The sequence below is a fragment of the Palaemon carinicauda genome, chromosome 35, assembly GCF_036898095.1.
Source record: "Palaemon carinicauda isolate YSFRI2023 chromosome 35, ASM3689809v2, whole genome shotgun sequence".
Lineage (NCBI taxonomy): Eukaryota > Metazoa > Arthropoda > Malacostraca > Decapoda > Palaemonidae > Palaemon > Palaemon carinicauda.
The window spans coordinates 36,540,954-36,545,953 of record NC_090759.1 but is presented as its reverse complement, the minus strand read 5'-3'; the positions used below and the strand labels follow the sequence as shown (position 1 = coordinate 36,545,953).

The 5,000-nt window shown below is 36.3% G+C and overlaps 1 protein-coding gene across 1 annotated transcript in view; it reads left to right on the top strand.

The window, feature by feature from the left end:
* LOC137627230 (ribosome-binding protein 1-like) overlaps positions 1–5,000 on the top strand; it is a 10,023-nt gene that overhangs the window by 4,974 nt on the left and 49 nt on the right. The window lies entirely within an intron of this gene.

The following is a 5,000-nucleotide window of genomic DNA, read 5'->3' as shown; positions in this document are numbered from 1 at the left end:
GGTTCTCTTTGTAATTGTATAGGTGTAAGATCTTACGTGGGGTGTTATTGAACCCTTCAAGAATTTGAAGATGTAGAATAGACTACTACTTCAAGGTTCTCTTTGTCATTGTATAGGTGTAAGCTCTTATATGGGGTGTTATGGAACCTCTCAAGAATTTGAAGATGTAGAGTAGACTACTACTTCAAGGTTCCCTTTGTAATTTTATAGGTGTAAGATCTTACATGGGGTGTTATTGAACCCTTCAAGAATTTGAAGATGTAGAATAGACGTTAAAGAAAAAAATTGTAATTTTAATGGGAAATTCTCCGTAAACATATGCTGCTGTTCTTCTATTATTATTATTATTATTATTATTATTATTATTATTATTAGCTAAGCCACAACCATAGTTAAAAAGCAAGATGCTGTAAGCCCGAGGACTACAAGGAAAAATAGCCCAGTGAGGAAAGGAAATAACGAAATAAATAAACGTTATAAAAAGTAATTAATACTTAAAATAGAACATGTCAAAAACATTAAAACAGATAATCATATATAAACTATAAACAGAGACTTATTGTAAACCCGATCAACATAAAAACATTTACTGCAGGTTGGAACTTTTGAAGGTCTAACGATTCAATAACCTGATTAGGAAAATCATTCCACAACTTGGTCACAGCTGGAATAAAACTTCTACAAAACATTCCACAACTTTCTCACATCTGGCATAAAACTTCTACAAAGCATTCCACAACTTGGTCACAGCTGGAATAAAACTTCTACAATATTGTGAGGTAGAATACAGGCGACCGTGATTTTTACCCTACTTCGTTACTATCTTTAACTAGTTGGTGACCTTAATATCACTCCTTTACGTTAACATATTCGTTTTTAAAACAGTCAATGCCTGGCAACATCTATTCGAGGATTTTTACCGTTATTTTTACGGCAAATGTTTAACAGTGCATCCTACCATATTTAAAATAGTATCCTACCAAATAATAGTATCCTACCAAATAATAGTATTTTACCAAACGATAGTGTCCTACCAAATGATTGTGTCCTACCAAATGATGGTATCCTACCAAATGATGGTATCCTACCAAATAATAGTATCCTACCAAATGATAGTATTCTACCAAATAATAGTATCCTACCAATGACAGTATCCTACCAAATGGTAGTTTAGAAAATGTCTATCTTTGCATTAAAATATGGTCTTTCGATAGATTCAGAGTAAAAAAAAACTTGGAATAAATGTTGCCAGGCATTTACCGTTTTAAAAACTGATATGTTTACGTAAAGGAGTGATATTACGGTCACAAACCAGTAAATGATATTAATAAAGTAGGGTAAAAATTACAGACGCCTGTATATTACTGAAATACGGCTAAGAACAGTATATTTTTACTAAGAATTTCCGATTAAAGTTACGTTTTTTAAGTGTTGGCTATGCCCCTTTATATAATCGTTACGACACGAGTAAGCCAGAGTGTATTCATCTCTATACGGTATCTTGGGAGCTATTTATAGACTTCCGTTCTACAAAGTCATTAACCCGCAAAACACTGTAGTTAAGGACAAGACTTTATCCCAAACGTAGAACCTTCCAGAATTCTGTTCCACAAAATCATTAACCGCAAAACACTATAGTTAAGGACAGAACTTAATCCATAAGAAGAGCCTTCCAGAATTCTGTTCCACAAAGTCATTAACCCGCAAAACACTTTAGTTAAGGACAGGACTTTATCCAAAAGAAAAGGCTTCCAGAAATCTGTTCCACAAAGTCATTTACCCGCAAAACACTGTAGTTAAGGACAGGACTTTATCCAAAAGAAAAGGCTTCCAGAAATCTGTTCCACAAAGTCATTTACCCGCAAAACACTGTAGTTAAGGACAGGACGTTATACAAAAGAAGAGGCTTCCAGAAATCTGTTCCACAAAGTCATTTACCCGCAAAACACTGTAGTTAAGGACAGGACGTTATCCAAAAGAAAAGGCTTCCAGAAATCTGTTCCACAAAGTCATTAACCCGCAAAACACTGTAGTTAAGGACAGGACGTTATCCAAAAGAAGAGGCTTCCAGAAATCTGTACCACAAAGTCATTAACCCGCAAAACACTGTAGTTAAGGACAGGACGTTATCCAAAAGAAGAGGCTTCTAGAAATCTGTTCCACAAAGTCATTAACCCGCAAAACACTGTAGTTAAGGACAGGACGTTATCCAAAAGAAGAGGCTTCCAGAAATCTGTTCCACAAAGTCATTTACCCGCAAAACACTGTAGTTAAGGACAGGACGTTATCCAAAAGAAAAGGCTTCCAGAAATCTGTTCCACAAAGTCATTTACCCGCAAAACACTGTAGTTAAGGACAGGACTTTATCCAAAAGAAAAGGCTTCCAGAAATCTGTTCCACAAAGTCATTTACCCGCAAAACACTGTAGTTAAGGACAGGACGTTATCCAAAAGAAAAGGCTTCCAGAAATCTGTTCCACAAAGTCATTTACCCGCAAAACACTGTAGTTAAGGACAGGACTTTATCCAAAAGAAAAGGCTTCCAGAATTCTGTTCCACAAAGTCATTAACCCGCAAAACACTGTAGTTAAGGACAGGACTTTATCCAAAAGAAAAGGCTTCCAGAAATCTGTTCCACAAAGTCATTTACCCGCAAAACACTGTAGTTAAGGACAGGACGTTATCCAAAAGAAAAGGCTTCCAGAAATCTGTTCCACAAAGTCATTTACCCGCAAAACACTGTAGTTAAGGACAGGACTTTATCCAAAAGAAAAGGCTTCCAGAAATCTGTTCCACAAAGTCATTAACCCGCAAAACACTGTAGTTAAGGACAGGACTTTATCCAAAAGAAAAGGCTTCCAGAAATCTGTACCACAAAGTCATTAACCCGCAAAACACTGTAGTTAAGGACAGGACGTTATCCAAAAGAAGAGGCTTCTAGAAATCTGTTCCACAAAGTCATTAACCCGCAAAACACTGTAGTTAAGGACAGGACTTTATCCAAAAGAAGAGCCTTCCACAATTCTGTTCCACAAAGTCATTAACCCAAAAACGATAGAGTTAAGGACAGGAGTTTTTCCAAAAGAAGAGCCTTCCACAATTCTGTTCCACAAAGTCATTAACCCCAAAAACGATAGAGTTAAGGACAAGAGTTTTTCCAAAAGAAGAGCCTTCCAGAAATCTGTTCCACAAAGTCATTAACCCCAAAAACAATATAGTTAAGGACAAGACTTTATCCCAAATGAGAAACTTCCAGAATTCCGTTCCACAAAGTCATTAACCCCAAAAACAATATAGTTAAGGACAAGACTATCCCAAAAGGAGAACCTTCCAGAATTCCGTTCCACAAAGTCATTAACCCGTAAAACACTGTAGTCAAGGACAGGACTTTATCCAAAAGAAGACCCTTCCAGAATTCTGTTCCACAAAGTCATTAACCCGAAAAACATTGTTCAAGAAAACTTTATCCCAAAGGAGAATATTCGCATGAAAACTAACAACTGGAGCTGACGAAAGTTTTATGTCGGAATGTGAAATTTGGGTAATGATCGCTTCGATAATTCTTGCCAGTATGTGTGTTAGCAGCCCCATGAAAATACATGCTTTGGATAAATTGGTATTACTATGATTATTACTATTATTACTATCTAAGTTACAAACTTAGTTGGAGAAGCAAGATGCTATATCATTATTATTATTATTATTATTATTATTATTATTATTTGCTAGGCTACAACCATGGTTGGAAAATCAAGATGCTATAAGCCCAGTGGCCCCAACAAGGATAATAGCCCAGTGAGGAAAGGAAACAAGGAAAAAAAATATTTCAAGAACAGTAACATTTAAATAAAAATTTCATATATAAACTATGAAAACTAACAAAACAAGAGGAAGAGAAATGAGATAGAATAGTATGCCCGGGCGCACCCTCAAGCAAGAGAACTCTAACCATAGACAGTGGAAGACCATGGTACAGAGGCTATGGCACTACCCCAGTCTAGAGAACAATGGTTTGATTTTGGAGTGTCCTTCTCCCAGAAGAGCTGCTTACCATAGCTAGAGAGTCTCTTCTACCCTTACCAAGAGGAAAGTAGCCACTGGACAATTACAGTGCAGTAGTTAACCCCTTGGGTGAACCAGCGGGAAAAAATAGCTCGGAGAGGAATGGAAATAAGGAAATGTATAAACTATAGGAGAAGTAATTAACAGTCTAAATCGAATATTTTAAGAACAGTAACATTAAAATAATGGCTGACAAGGAAAAATAGCACAGCAGGCAATGGAATTAAGGAAATGAATTACAAGTGAATTAATGAAAAATTTAAATTAAACAACTTTTGAACAGTAATAACATGGAAATATATCTTTCATACTGTATATAAACTATAGTAAGAAAATTATGTCAGTATGATCAATATATAAAAATTGCATGGAAGTTTGAACGTTTGAAGTCCAACTGATTCAACTACCAGATAGGGAAGATCATTCCACATCTTAAAACTGAAGAAATGCCTCAAGTAAGGGCTTGATGACGGGGTGAGAATGAAGTACCATTATAGGTTTACCTACAAAATGAAAATGAAAGTCTGTTTAACGACATTAGGAAGGCCTTGGAACTATAGTCAAATCTTTTTAGTGAGGCAGATTTGCACAGACTCGCAGGGGTGCCCTTATAGCTCGGAAAAGTTTCCCGCTGACTGATTGGTTGGACAAGATAATTCTAACCAATCAGATAGCAGGAAACTTTTCCGAGCTGAAAGGGCACCGCTGCGAGTCAGTGCAAATAAGTCTCACTAAAAAAAAAGTGAGTATAGAATACGTCTTAGTTTCAATACACTCAGTTTATAAAATGCATTATTATGCCTTCAGACTTACAAAATTGCTTAACACTTATGTTCAAGTGTTTCGGCAACCATCATATAAGCAACGGCCAAGCTTAAATGTGCCAGCCACCAACAAGAAATCTATTCCAGAACTAATCCAGAACCAGTGGCTATGTTT